This window comes from Lytechinus variegatus, chromosome 3 (genome assembly GCF_018143015.1).
Source record: "Lytechinus variegatus isolate NC3 chromosome 3, Lvar_3.0, whole genome shotgun sequence".
NCBI classification, from domain to species: Eukaryota; Metazoa; Echinodermata; class Echinoidea; order Temnopleuroida; family Toxopneustidae; genus Lytechinus; species Lytechinus variegatus.
Window position 1 is genome coordinate 67,899,563 of NC_054742.1, and position 16,334 is coordinate 67,915,896.

General features: G+C 36.4%; 1 long non-coding RNA gene across 1 annotated transcript; it reads left to right on the top strand.

Moving 5' to 3' along the window:
• Positions 1–9,059: 9,059 nt before the first annotated feature.
• LOC121412284 lies at positions 9,060–15,593 on the top strand. The gene is made up of 5 exons (XR_005969589.1): positions 9,060–9,213; positions 10,097–10,394; positions 13,059–13,212; positions 13,975–14,148; positions 15,318–15,593. It is a non-coding gene; the product is annotated as an uncharacterized LOC121412284 (long non-coding RNA).
• The last annotated feature ends 741 nt before the right edge of the window (positions 15,594–16,334 follow it).

Below are 16,334 nucleotides of genomic sequence, written 5' to 3' on the forward strand. Positions count from 1 at the left end.
GCCCCTGGTCCCCTACCTTAGATTTCCACCCTTGCCTCCCACTACTCTTGATATTGTTTGCGAATCTGTTTTGTAAATTAAAGGGGAATTTCACCCTGATAAAAAGATGATGAAAATATGAGAAAAATCATTTCAAAATATCGATGAAGGTGTTATTTCCCATTTTTAATGGTCCGTAACGACCCACTTTTTTCTTTTTGATAACAAGTATGAATTGATATACTAAATGTACCATAAAAATCATTATCATGTATTTCTTGACATTTCATTTACTTTTTTACCATAATAATAGCTGCTTGCAAAGGCCTACGCCGTCACAAAAAAACCCGGGGGGGGGGCCACTTACATTGACGAGTGGATACCATGCGCGACCAAAAAAACATGTAAAAAGGATGTCCTTTTCACGATAGGGCACGTTACCTACGTAACGTGATAAGGGTGTCAAAAACACAAAAATAACGAAAAAAGGGTATCTATTAATTCGCTAGGAAAACCGTCGTGTTTAGGGTCTAATTTGCGGGGATGATAAAACAAAATCAAAATGTTTTATAAAGGATGTCCTTTTTGCTCCAACACTTCGTGTTTAGAGTCCGATTTGCGCGAGGTGTAGAAGGTGGGGTCGTACTAAACCAAATAAGGTAAAGCCGACGACCGAAGGACCCGTAACAATAAAACATTCCTGTACTTGTTTAGGGGTTCATTTCAGGGAATATTTGCCAAGAGTATCGTTTTGTTTCCAATACTTGTTAAGGGTAGGGTTTCACATGCCAATACTTGTTAAGGGGTGCATTTTCAGAATATGGAAATTACGTGTTTAGGGTGCTTTTCGAGACCCCATGGTCGCGCATGGTATCCACTCGTGAATGGAAGTGGCCCCCCCCCCCCCGGGCAAAAAAAAATCTTACCTTTGAAAAAGATTGGTGGGGGATGGATTTTCCTCGAACGCATACCAATTTTTTTTCTGCTATTTTCATAATAAACTTTAAATGAATTCAACTTTGCACTACTTAATTTTTTCAAAGACAAAATAACAAAATTACATCTCGTCATCATCATCATCACCACTATCATTAGCATCACCATCATCATCACCACAACCATCATCATCACCAAGATAATTTTCATCATCATCATTGCCATCATCATCTTTTTTTTCTTATTTTTCCCCATCCCTTCTTTTTTTTTTCTTCCAATATTCCTCCTTTTTTTTAGAGCGGCACACCGTCATGCTCCCTCACTGATTATCCGCCTCTATATGCTTGGTGTTGTATAAATTGGCGGATACCTCATAAAATGAAATACTGAAGAGAAAATAAGGAAAGGGAAAAAGTAAGAAGAAAAAGAAGATGAGGAGAAGAAAAAAAGAAAGCCAAACAAATGAAACAAAACAATGTCAAAATTTCGTAATAAAGTCTTCTACGTCAGTTTAATAATGATGTTTTCATTGAAATGAGAACAAAAAAAGAATTGAAACCATAGGCGGCGGAAGCGGGGACGTTCCCCCCTAAATTTGTTGTTGACCTTTTTTTTTTTTTTTGCTTGTCAATTTATTTTCCTACATCCCCCCTAAAATGTTTGGGTTGAGAGCCTTTTTTTTTTGCTTGTCAAAATTTTTTAGGTTGTCCCCTCCTAAAATTTGGGGCTTCCGCCGCCAATGATTGAAACAATGAGGTAAAAAGGACTACATTATATAGTGTAAAGAAATAGAGGGAAGCTCCGAGACAATAAAAAGGTTGAAAAAGAAAAAAATGTGAAAACACAAAGCTCTCACAACATGAGCATAATAACAAATAATAACAAATAAGCGAGGACAAGTAGCTGAGGGACCCCCCCCCCACTCTCTCTCTCTAGTTATCTATCTATCCGACTCGATTATATAAGAGAAGAATTTACTAATCAAAATATTATGATTTTTTATGAATATTCAAAACTGATAGAGAGACGCAATCGAATTATTCGATTGCGACAAAATTGATGATCTGAGAATTTATTGTTTTTAGGAATTCATTAAAAGCATAAAGTTGATCAGCATTAAAATATGGCAGGCGCAACGCATGAGCTAAAGCTTTATAGGCATACACCGATAAAAAATTTTAAGTATTTTGGTAATCATGAAAAAAATTGATATTTCATGAAAGAAAGCTCAAATCCCGAGGAGGAATATTCTTATGAATTGACTTTAAAAAAAACTGTGGTAAGCCCCATTTAATATTTGATTATAAGTCGAATAAAACAGTAAAAGCTGAAAAACGTTCGCGTGATATTTGGCAACCTCCCCCCCCAAAAAAAAAATAAAAAAAAGTTTTTAACTATAATAATGATCGAAGGTAATTTTGTCTCGCGTAGAACTGGACAAATGAAAAAAAGATTGTCACTAAAAAAATGAAGGTAATTTTGACCCACGTAAAATTTGGCGAGCCCCCCCCCAAAAAAAAAGGAAAAAAGGTTTTAACAAGCAAAAAAAGGCTAAAAAGAGAAAGAAGAGACAAGAATATGAACGAAATATCCCCATTACAAATAATGCTGTGATCATCATAAGGGAGGGGTCGCATAACTAGTATGAACAACGTATTTAATTCCAAAATATTTACTACAAATCTCAATAGGGGATCGGGCAGGAATGCTCACCCCCACCCCCCCCCCCCCCCCCCGATCCGCCACTGATTCCAATCAATAATGACATTTATCTGCAATACTGATACTTTGGAATCAAGATACTGAAGATTGATACGCTTTACATAAATTATGAACGTCTGACAAAAAGATAATCTACCGATCACCTGACCGATCAGCTGACCAGTTCGGGTATCACTTCGGAGTTGATCACTCGTCGCAGCTGTGTGGAACGCAGAGAATTCTCAATAAGTTGAAGTTAGTTGTACCCGATTCGTGTAGCCTAGTCCCGTGTGCGTAGACTTGTGTGTTGTCCTAGTGTGAACAACTCATCAAAAGCCTAGGCTAAGGCTCCAAACTGGGGGCGTTTCATGAAAGGACTTGTCGGACGTTTTATCCAGGGACCCCCATTTTTACACTCAAATTTCCATTCCAAGGTATAGCATTTTTGTCTTATTGAGAAGAAGAGCAAAGAAAGACACTCCAAGCCAAGGCATAGCATTTTCCACTCTACTCTCTAGGCGACAACGCAATACTTACCCGTGTTAAGAAACTGGGACTCCACTCACGCGCATTTGGGCCGCCCTAGCTTAGAACTAAGCTTTGTTTCACGAAAAATTGAATATTCTTATAATTCAATACATGTAACTAATTAGATTAGTACTGTTAAATCGGTACTCACCGGTTCTTTTCTTGAATTTTCTTGAAAATTCCCCACGCTTCTGGCTTCAATTCTGCTATAAATTCTGTCGCCATAGACAGCTACACATGCAACTTTATTTATAAATGGAGCACCCCTTACGAGAGTCGCTAATGCCGCGGAAAAATTGTTAGGCATTTTGGCCTGCGGTCAAGGCGTTCTTCTGTTCTATTTTTTTTATAGGTATGAGATCGAAATCACAGCGACTATTCACACTGTTCCATAATGATTCCGAAAGGAGGTGCAACACCCCCCCCACCCACATGGGCGCAAATCCCAGGGGGACACTTCCCCCTAACCCAAAATAGTAGGGGCACATTATCAAATGTCCCCCTACTATTTTTGTTCTTTTATATATGATGGAAAGAAATAGGCCTACATCATTTAAATCGAAGTAAAACATGTATTTTGGACGAGACGACCTTCTTTTGGGGGTGATAAACCTTCCTTTTTGTTTTTTTTTGTTAGTTTGTTTTTGTTTTTTTTTTGCCTGTTTTCCAGCCCCTGGTCCCCTACCTTAGATTTCCACCCTTGCCTCCCACTACTCTTGATATTGTTTGCGAATCTGTTTTGTAAATTAAAGGGGAATTTCACCCTGATAAAAAGATGATGAAAATATGAGAAAAATCATTTCAAAATATCGATGAAGGTGTTATTTCCCATTTTTAATGGTCCGTAACGACCCACTTTTTTCTTTTTGATAACAAGTATGAATTGATATACTAAATGTACCATAAAAATCATTATCATGTATTTCTTGACATTTCATTTACTTTTTTACCATAATAATAGCTGCTTGCAAAGGCCTACGCCGTCACAAAAAAACCCGGGGGGGGGGGGGCCACTTACATTGACGAGTGGATACCATGCGCGACCAAAAAAACACGTAAAAAGGATGTCCTTTTCACGATAGGGCACGTTACCTACGTAACGTGATAAGGGTGTCAAAAACACAAAAATAACGAAAAAAGGGTATCTATTAATTCGCTAGGAAAACTGTCGTGTTTAGGGTCTAATTTGCGGGGATGATAAAACAAAATCAAAATGTTTTATAAAGGATGTCCTTTTTGCTCCAACACTTCGTGTTTAGAGTCCGATTTGCGCGAGGTGTAGAAGGTGGGGTCGTACTAAACCAAATAAGGTAAAGCCGACGACCGAAGGACCTGAAACAATAAAACATTCCTTTACTTGTTTAGGGGTTCATTTCAGGGAATATTTGCCAAGAGTATCGTTTTGTTTCCAATACTTGTTAAGGGTAGGGTTTCACACGCCAATACTTGTTAAGGGGTGCATTTTCAGAATATGGAAATTACGTGTTTAGGGTGCTTTTCGAGACCCCATGGTCGCGCATGGTATCCACTCGTGAATGGAAGTGGCCCCCACCCCAGGGCAAAAAAAAATCTTACTTTGAAAAAGATTGGTGGGGGTTGGATTTTCCTCGAACGCATACTAATTTTTTTTCTGCTATTTCATATAAACTTTTAATGAATTCAATTTGCACTACTTAATTTTTCAAAGACAAAAAACAAAATTACATCTTGCATCATCATCATCACCACTATCATTAGCATCACCATATCATCACCACAACCGCCACCACAACCATCATCATCACCAAGATAATTTTCATCATCATCATTGCCATCATCTTTTTTCTTTATTTTTTCCCCATCCCTTCTTTTTTTTTCTTCCAATATTCCTCTTTTTTTTTAGAGCGGCACACCGTCATGCTCCCTCATGATTATCCGCCTCTATATGCTTGGTTTTGTATAAATTGGCGGATACCTCATAAAATGAAATACTGAAGAGAAAATAAAAAAGGGAAAAAGTAAGAAGAAAAAGAAGATGAGGAGAAGAAAAAAGAAAGCCAAAAAATGAAACAAAACAATGTCAAAATTTCGTAATAAAGTCTTCTACGTCAGTTTAATAATGATGTTTTCATTGAAATGAGAACAAAAAAAGAATTGAAACCATAGGCGGCGGAAGCGGGACGTTCCCCCCTAAATTTGTTGTTGACCTTCTTTTTTTTTTTGCTTGTCAATTTATTTTCCTACGTCCCCCCTAAAATGTTTGGGTTGAGAGATTTTTTTTTGCTTGTCAAAATTTTTTAGGTTGTCCCCTCCTAAAATTTGGGGCTTCCGCCGCCAATGATTGAAACAATGCCGGTAAAAAGGACTACATTATATAGTGTAAAGAAATAGAGGGAAGCTCCGAGACAATAAAAAGGTTGAAAAAGAAAAAAATGTGAAAACACAAAGCTCTCACAACATGAGCATAATAACAAATAATAACAAATAAGCGAGGACAAGTAGCTGAGGGACCCCCAACTTTCTCTAGTTATCTATCTATCTATCTATCCGACTCGATTATATAGAGAAGAATTTACTAATCAAAATATTATGATTTTTTATGAATATTCAAAAACTGATAGAGAGACGCAATCGAATTATTCGATTGCGACAAAATTGATGATCTGAGAATTTATTGTTTTTAGGAATTCATTAAAAGCATAAAGTTGATCAGCATTAAAATATGGCAGGCGCAACGCATGAGCTAAAGCTTTATAGGCATACACCAATAAAAAGTATTTTTGGTAATCATGAAAAAAATTGATATTTCAAAAAGAAAGCTCAAATCCCGAGGAGGAATATTCTTATGAATTGACTTTAAAAAAAACTGTGGTAAGCCCCATTTAATATTTGATTATAAGTCGAATAAAACAGTAAAAGCTGAAAAACGTTCGCGTGATATTTGGCAACCTCCCCCCAAAAAAAAAAATAAAAAAAAGTTTTTAACTATAATAATGATCGAAGGTAATTTTGTCTCGCGTAGAACTGGACAAATGAAAAAAAGATTGTCACTAAAAAAATGAAGGTAATTTGACCCACGTAAAATTTTTTTGACCCCCCCCCCCCCAAAAAAAAAGGAAAAAAGGTTTAAACAAGCAAAAAAAGGCTAAAAAAGAAGAGACAAGAATATGAACGAATATCCCCATTACAAATAATGCTGTGATCATCATAAGGGAGGGGTCGCATAACTAGTATGAACAACGTATTTAATTCCAAAATATTTACTACAAATCTCAATAGGGGGATCGGGCAGAAATGCTCACCCCCACCCCCCCCCCCCGATCCGCCACTGATTCCAATCAATAATGACATTTATCTGCAATACTGATACTTTGGAATCAAGATACTGAAGATTGATACGCTTTACATAAATTATGAACGTCTGACAAAAAGATAATCTACCGATCACCTGACCGATCAGCTGACCAGTTCGCGTATCACTTCGGAGTTGATCACTCGTCGCAGCTGTGTGGAACGCTCACCGAAAATCAACAAAAAGGGCCTGAAATGTAAGTTTAATAGTAATTCATTTTAATTTCAACTCATTTTTTGAAATATTTAAAGGCTTCCCACCAAATGAAAGTCATATCGCATACTCCTTTTGTATTAAGGCGTACATTTACCAATTTCTTGGGTTTGAAATCAGAACTGAATTGTCTAACCATAATTTTGGGTAATGTCGCCTATGAGGTCCATACATGTTAATGTTTGGACCTCATTGGTACTAGGAGTGAGCATTTTCTTATCGAGAAGAAAGAAATCCTCTCCAAAGCTTCGCATATTTTTCGTTACACCGTTCCGATCGCATTGATCTGCTACAATGAGCTGCAATTTTGGTGAAAAGCTGCCGCAGAGCGCTGTCCTACTGTCGCCTCAGCTCTTATTATCCAGAATATTATTACTAGGCAAGTGAGAAAATGAATCAAAGTTGTCCTACATTTATTTTAGTCAGTGACAAATTTCATTGCAATTTTGATATATCAATTGTAGCAGTAGCAGTTTGCATTCCTTGTTGCAAGAAGCAGATCAGATAAAAAGAGTCGTGATTGATCTGATCAATCGCAACTATGGAAAGCCAGCAACGTCAACATATGAAATGCAAGTTTGTTCCAAAAATATCTAAATATGAATGTATATCCATAAATTCATTGATTTCTTGACAATTTGGTGTGTTCTTCTTTGTTTACAAAGGACATTTTCCAAATTTCCTGTAGAAAAAAGTTATGGCACTGATGGATTTCCATAGAGTTATGATTGATTGGATCAATTGCAACTCTTTGTACAACGGGGCCCAGTAGTAATCAAATGCAAATTTGCAATTAATTGCAAGACATGTGAATGATGTGATTGATTTGTGGAACCCATTAAGAATGTATGCAGTTGATTGTGAGTTTCATGCAATGCCCCATTAGTCTGTGCGTCTACTATAGAAGAATTTGTGATGAATTAAAATATCTGTCTTAATTTGTTAGTAAAATAAAAATGAAACATTATATTTTTGTTATTATTTAAGATTAACCAACCTAAATTCAGGATTGTTAATACATCAGTTGCATTTTCTCTACGGCGGCCGTATGGCTAGTTGAAAATAGCCGTTGTAACTTTTTTTTGTAATTGCTACATATGTAGTGCATACATTGTATAAAGTGGTTTGAATAAAAATGAATATAACGGCTGTTTTTGACTCGCCGTAGACCTGTAGAGCAAATGTGACTGATGTATTTATTGTGTTATACATTGTATTTCATTCTGATTTTGCAGAACCCAGAGTGCTGACAAGTTTCTGCTATCCAGAACGCATTATAGCCACCGGAATCTTCCGCTAGCTCTGTCTGCTTGGGCCACCGCGCTGGTAGCTATGGGCGAATCCCATTTCAGGAAAAATGGAGGTTAGTTCAGAATACATGTAGTCTTATTTCCTTTTTGTGGGGGGAGGGGATGGGGGATGAATATAATGTTTGAATATAGTTTCAGACCATTCCATTTGCTTTAATAATAGTAATGCATTTTTTTCCTTCTAAATCTACATGTAATATCCATGGCCCAACTGTCTCCAATCCTACAAATTACTCTACCTTTTCAAGGAAATTAAACTTTGCGATTAACTTGTATATATTTCATCAAATCCACTTTTCCTTCCTCTTCGAAACCACTGCCCATTTTCAACAGTTAAGATCCACTGAATAAATTTAAATCAACTATATATCATTATTTATTGCACAACGTGTTCAACAAATTTAAAATTGGTATTTAGCCTGTATATTCCATCAACCCCACTTTTCCCTCTTCTTCAAAACCATTCTGCCACTTTTAGACAGGTAGATATCTACAGTACTGAGTACATGTGCATGATGTATACTTATCATTGGTCTTTAGTCCACTTTTTTAATGAAATTACATAGTGTGTTAAAATTATGGTATTGTGTGTGATATTTTTAATAAAAATATTTACAGGAGGTTCCAATATGAGTATTATATGGGGGGGTAGAATGGTGATGGTGCAATAACTACTGTCAAAGCATGAACTGTTGGGTAGCTACATGTATGTAGCCGAGTGTTTCGCACCAAACAGGAAATTTATTTAAAATCAATTAACCACAGTCTTAAGATTGAAATTCAGGAATACTAAATGACTCTGGCGTCAGCATTCGTGATATGACCACAGAAAATACTCAGATCCATTAATTTTGGATCTGTTTGTTAATTTATTTTAGTCTTGGGGTTTATTGTTCTTTTATACAACAAAGCACACATTATCTCATTTGAAGACATTTGTTTTTAGGCCTTCTATTGGTGGAAAGTTAAATGTAGCCGACAATCTCTAGAAAACTATACTTCAATTTATATTTAAAAGGTTATTGTACCCTCATGTAAACAACGCATTTTATTCTAGTTGCAGAAGGAGCATGAGAGTGAAGATGAAGGGAGCGAAAAGGGGGAAAGAAGATGAAGAAGTGGAGCACCACCCTGGAAGACAAGACATTCAGATGTGGACTATCTATTCAGAAACCTAAGATGATGGCTCTGGATCAAACCCTGAGACAGTAGAAGGTAAAGTGGCTTTCATAGACTGCACTTCCATGATAGTTCCCCTTTCATGGACCCTTCCTGTGCTCACCAGTGTGCTTAATTTCTTGATACGTAGATTGACAATAAAGCACACTGGACACCAGGGGGCCTGTTGCATAAATTTTTTGCCATAAAAAACCTCTGCAAACAAAATTATGCCATTGACACTTTAACACATGGAAAAGCTCTGGCAAAAAAAAGTGCCAGAGGTTCTCTTTTAGGCCCAGCACACACTATGTGATGCGATGTGATGCAATTTTTTTAATAATTCGCAAATTGCATTAAATGTGAAGGTTCCAAGAAGTATTTGAAGTTTGGCATAATGTTAGAAATGATAAAATCATAATTTTGCTCTGCTGCAAGCCCTGTGGTCAGAGTGATGTCCAAAGGGGCTTCAAGGTGATGATGAATTACGATTACCGGTAGGAATTTAATGTTCTTTTATTCCTACAGTGAGGCCCGAACTAGACTAAATTTCGATTTCAGTATAGTCTTTCCTCTATTTTGAACTCTGATTTTATTGGTTGGAATGTCATGTCATGTCAAATGTGAATACAATTTCTTTGATATTGGGATTGCAACATATCGCATAGTGTGCACTAGGCTTTATTCAACTTTCCCCAGGCCAGGATCTAATGATATTTTAGATTCCAGTCATTGTTGAAATTAAGCCAGCATGCACATTGACTTTCATCACGTATAGTTTTGAATGTTTTGCTGAAGCTGCCATGTAGTTCAAGAACATCAATTCAAATAGCAAGTGTAGAGATTGAAATTCTATCCAAGGATGATGTAGTTCTCTTCATAGCAATAACTTTGTAGCATGTTTGAAAGGACATGTCATGAATGTATTTTTTCTTTACAGGAGGAATTAGGACACAGCGGCTTATTTCCATTTCCCTATTGTTGAAGAAGCCTTCAAATGCTGCAGTCACATTTCCCCTGTGGTGCCCGCACAGGGAGTTGTAAATGGTTGTTGCATATCTATATGAACCATGTATATGTAAACTCGTATGAAAAGTATTCAAAAGGCCATTTTCAACTCACTGTACGGCCACCGGAGGGGAAATGTGACTGCGCCATAAGGAGTATCCAGACTTCGTCACATCATCACTGAATCAATCGATATGGAGACTATTGAAAGCAAAATCAAGAATGACAAGGTGAGTACAAAAATAATATTGTGAATATAGACAAATTGTTTAATAGCTTCTGATCGAATTCTTTTTTTTCTGATTATCACCCCAAACTGAAGTAGGACTGTGTCATTATGTTTATTTAAAAAAATGTTTAAACATTTAATATAGATAAGCAGGCAGTTGCGTTTAACCTTTGTGCAAAAAAGGGGGACAAGTTAAAAAAAAGAAATCACTGAACAACTCCCTTAAAATTGCCCTGGACCCCACGCCATGAAAGGCGGGCATTCCGCTCGCTTTGCTCGCCATGCTTCACAAAGATTCAGGATTTTTTTTCCTCACCCAGTGGCATCTCCATTAGATTTCATATAGTGAAAAAAAAAGAATCGTTTCATTGTTTAAAGACCCTGACCGGTGTAAAAACAATCATATATCAACATAAAGGTAATGATTCATACAATACAAATATACCAAAAATATTACATATATCTCCTTCCAATAGTTAAAAATATTAAATAAAAATCAAAGAAACTGCTCCTCCAAATTACGCTTTGATTGAGCACCCCCACGTCGCCTGGAAATGATGACGTCACGTTGTGTCTGGAGGGTTGTGATTCCATAGGTTTGTGTACAAAAGCATTGGGTATTTTCTTCCATTTCCATGTTATGAATCCATTTTTTTTTTTCGTTTTCAGATGAAAATGGCACTCAAAATTATTCACTGTTCAAATTGTTGTAAACCTACAACTATTCACTACCTTTTTTGTGATTTCTTTGTTTGGCTCTTATTGGGCCTAAATTGCTATGTCAGGAAAAGTTGTTATACATAATCTAAATGCAGATAGAATTGAAATCTGCGCCAAATAAGCAGGAAATAAAATATGGCAAAAACTAGTTCAAAACTGTAGATTTCATAAATTCAAGCTTGTGGGAAAAAAAATATGCGATATCCCTCTGTGATAGAAGTGAAGAGAATGAAATGCGTTTTCTGGAAAACAAAAAAATCACCCAGTTTTTCTGTGTACAAACCTATGGAATCACGACGCTTCTTACACAAACGTGACGTCACGGTCTCGAGGCAGGTGAAAAGCACAATAAAGCCTATTTTCTAACGGGGTTCGAAGCCCGATAATTGGAATATTCAATATAGCTAAGAAATACTCAGCTGGGAAGCGGTGAAAATGCATAAAGCATACCTTGCTGTATTAAGTAGCTTATAAGCTTTCGATTGGTATATAATTTATCAATTTTATTTTGGGTCCGGTCTGGATCTTTAAGTAAATTTTGACATTGAATGGCTAGATGTCAGATTCCCAAGATGGCTGTTTGCATGAAAAAAAGTTGATCTTAAGTGACGTTTTGGATATTTTTTTCCTTTGGTTGGGTAACTTAATATGTGCATCAACTGTCATATATTTCCCCTCATGCTCACATTGTTGTTAGATCTAGACTTGCAAATGCGATTCTTCCCTCTTTTTGGATAGAAATATTTCATTCATTCTTTTCATTTTCCATTAACCCTTTAACCAGACCGGCTTTTTGGGGTGTTAGATGACCAGGGGGGGTGAATCAACCCCTCCTTGAGATCTTGGCCACCGATCGTGTAAACGCCGTAAAAATTGGCATGATAATAGTGTGGGATGTAATATACAAGGAAGGCTGCATGGTTAATTTTTCTGAAATCATCTATGCCTAAATCATACTTTTTGCTCTAATTCACTATAAAAAGTTCATAGAATGCTAATTTTTGGTGTAATAAATCTTTTTACCATTGCTAACAATTACAAAGGAAAGAAATCATGTTTGAAAATTAATTCCTTATTTATTCAATTGTTTTATAAATTCATTTATTTATTTATTTTTTTTACCTTTTGTCTTTCTTTGTTTTTGCCATATTTATAGCAGAACCATTTTGAAGCATAATTATGCTAAAATCAATTAATTTCTGCTGATGAAAGTAGTAAAAATAATCATATCCTTATGAACAAGATGAGAAAATTCAATTTCCATTGACTTTGTACACAAAATCACGATTTTGAGCAACTTGAAGTCTGGCATGCACTTAGGTAATGTAGCGAAATCTTCGAACCGCATACCCGGGCATTGTAAATTTGGTCTCAGAAGATGCGCAAGACCTAAAAGTTAGAAGTCGGGTTCGAAATATTTTGCACAGCAGAATATTTGGTTAGTTTTAAGGTACTTTTTGTCACTTTTTTCCTAACAGTTTACCAATTTTGAAATTTAAACTTCTTTTGTGTGTTAGCGGTCATTTAAATGTCGGTGAAACATTATTACTCAGACTTAAACTGAATTATGAATATGTCAAACTTATTTCAAATTGAATGACTTCATTAAAAATATATAGATTCTCATATGAATCTGCAAATGTTTATATTTTGTGTTAATGTGGGGGCGTCGTGGTCTAATGGTTACAAACCCGTCTTTCAATGAGAGGGACGTGGGTTCGAATCTCAGCCACTTCATGTTTTCCTTCAGCAAGAAATTTATCCACATTGTGCTGCACTCAACCCAGGTGAGGTGAATGGTTACCCAGCAGGATTAATTCCTTGAATGCACCAAGCGCCTTTAGCAGCTGGAGCTACAGCCAGGGTTATATATAAAGCGCCATTGAATTGGAAACTAGATAAATTGGGCTTCATTAATGCTATATATTATATGTAATCATTATAGCATCAATCTGAGGAAGCTTTGATGAAGGATCCTGATGTTTGCCCGCCATTACAGCGAGGAAGGCTCTAAGGTCTATGAGGATGCTAATCTGTTTGGAAGTACTTCTGAATGACAAATGTGATGAAATTAGTCTGTCGTCAAAGTTCACGGCCAGGTAAGGAGAGAAAGTCACTGGCATACAGAATTTGGTTTGTTACCTAGTGATGCAGAGTCCAGACTTCTTTTAATCGGGAAATAACCCATCAGGGAAATGAGGCAAAATTTTGTTACTTTTTCAAGTCATAGTTTATATGAACTGAATGCTGTTAAATTATGGAATCTAGATCTGCCAACCCGACAAAATTTTAAGATTTTTTTAACAGAGCATATTGCTTTTTACGAGAAACAATATCGGAAACGTATTCTGATATAAATACGAAAACTTGGGTGATGTTTTCTTCCATTCGGGTTTAAATACTTTTATGATCGTTAACACTACATCAAGTTACATTTAATTGATAAAATCTGTATAACGAGTAAAGAAGCTTTGTCATCGTTGAAATTTGTATTCTTGTGTCCTTACATGGAATGTAATATAAATCGATAACATACTTTCAATAATGAAACATAGGATTTGATGTTTATTTTTACATTCAATTTGTGATTAGTAGAGGGGAGAATTGAAATTGTTAAGAGAGTAATTGTAATCCTTGAACTTATCACATCCTTATTTTATCCTTTCAGTGACACTTATACGGTAGCTAGATCTGCTGACATTTTCATCTGTTTCATTTTAAATTCAATTTGTGATTAGCGAAGGGAGAACTAAAATCGTGAAGATGCCCCAAACAAGAGAATAATTGTAAATCTTGAACTCAGCACATCCTTAATTCATCCTTTCAATTACCCGTTCTCTTTTTCTCCAATACTCTGATAGTGGTGAGACCTTCTTCTGTGGATCTGTGTTCATCCATCCATCTGAGACTGTTCATCCTCCTACCAAGATGTTTTATCAGAATGAGGTATTCCTGAGCTGTTTGGAGAAATCTCCTGGCATGGATCATACCTTTGGAAAACATTCTCTTTATGCTCTTTAAAGACTACATCTCTGGTGAGTAATAACTTTACTTTTTATTCCTTTCGATTCCTCTTTCATTTCAATTCCTTCTGCAAATAATTGATTTAAAGGAGAATGAAACCTTTCAGGAATAAGTTCAATGAAAATTTGAGTGAAAAGGCAGTAAGACAGTTATAAACACAAATGCTATGGACATCCTTCCATTGGCATTGTGAACAAGATCTCTGATGTCACGCATGTATGGCTTTCCCCTTTGGACAAAAATATACCCCAAGACATCTCTTTTTTTTGCACATTCTAATGATATGACAATCAATTAATTCATGATATATTGTTGCGAAACTTCTATTACATGTCCTTTTAAAAAAAAGGAAAACTTGATCTTGTGATAGACTTGATAGAAGAGAAAATTGAAGTGAAATATGTATTAAAGTAATGGGGAAGTTGTGTGTGTGTGACATCCCAGATCTTGGTCACATTGCCATTGGGACGATCTGCATAGCATATTCAAATGCTCATAGTTTTTTTATGATTCTTTCAATGTGCATTTGTCTTCTACATGTACCTGTAACTCGCCCCGGTTCACGGCACCGTGTTGCCTTCTATTTCCCCGCAACTACTGACGACTGTTAGCTGCATGCTCCGCCCTTACCCTACTGATCTACAGTTACATTAGTTTTTATTTAGGAAATGTTGATGATTTCACAGTATATGTAGAGCGCCATATGTCTGTCAAAGACATTCAAAGGCACATTTTTGGAGGATCCAGCCAATCTGGGTCATCTAGAAGGGCTTGCACACGGAACTGTGACCCGCAGGTCTCTCCTTCCGATATAAGTGATTGGGGGAATGCAGGTGGACCACTACACCGGGGTTTCCCCCTACTCTTATTAGAATAGTGCAGTGGGTTCTTAACGTGCAAAGGTGGTGACTCTCCTCTGCGCAGGGCCTCCATTTAATGTCCTATCCGAGGGACAGTGTTTTCCCCTGTAACATAGCCTGCATCTATGAAATGGGGGAGAGACGTTTACACACAATGCACTGGCTTCAGTCATCCACCTCAGGGTGGACTCTAACCCACGATTTTTATTTCGACGGGTAGACACTTAACCGACTGAGCCAACTTCGCTCTCTGTTATTTTTGTTTTTGTTGTTGAATGTTGTTAAACTAAATATTTTGTTCTTTCTATTTACACTTGCAGTCACACCACCCAGTTTACAACATGGATCCAACCCTTATCTACTGTTATACATCTTGTAGGCATAAGAGAAAGGAACATGACACCAATCTTGAAATCATCTTCTACATGGAATGTCTGGTAACATCTATTAGTATCTCTGTGAGGTATGAGTTGCTCTTAATAGTGGCATGTGAGACATGGAAACAATGTCTGCTAGAAGAGTTCTGAATGCTGTGGTGATATGCCATAATCACAGTGTTTTATATATGTTGATAAATAACTGACCACTTGGCTTATAAACCAAACCAAAAGGATTGCAATTATGATTGAATTGCCAGCTGAATAATTGATTTTGATTTTCAATCCTGGACAAAGTTAATGCCTTTGAATACCCCTGTGCTTTTGTTTTAATAGTGAAGAGCTCTGTCACACAGATGTTTTGCAATCAATTACTCATTGCAGTAGGCACCAGGAACCAATCAGAATAGTTGTTTATTATTTGCAATCCATTTCAAAGTTTTGTGTTACAGGACCCAGGTGTCTAAAGGAGCAAACACCACTTTCGAGAAATCGAATTCATTTTGCTAATTCTATTTATTATCAGAGATTTCTGTCATGTAATTCATATTCAATGAAGGAAATGTCAAGTTTTCCAAAGCATTTTATTATCAATCCAAGGAGCAGGTCCAAGCTATCATTTGTTTTCTGATTTGTATGGCGCCTAAGAAGATGGGGTTGGTGGGGGCTGATTCCACTCTTCTTATTTCTCGGCTGTTCATGTGATCTTGACGAAAATTGGCATGAGCTTTATCCCTGGCATAATTTCCAAAACATTAAAGTCATATTTTCTCAAAAATCTCACACCTGTTATTAATTGATAATGCCAACTAATGCATGAAATAAAATTTGAAAAATCACAATTTTGCTTGAATCAATTATTTTTCACGCTTCTTTGCAGGATTTCCATCAAATTTACTTCATAAAAAATGCTATCAGTTTTTCCTTTGTATTTTAATGTTTTTCAATGGTAATCGCAAG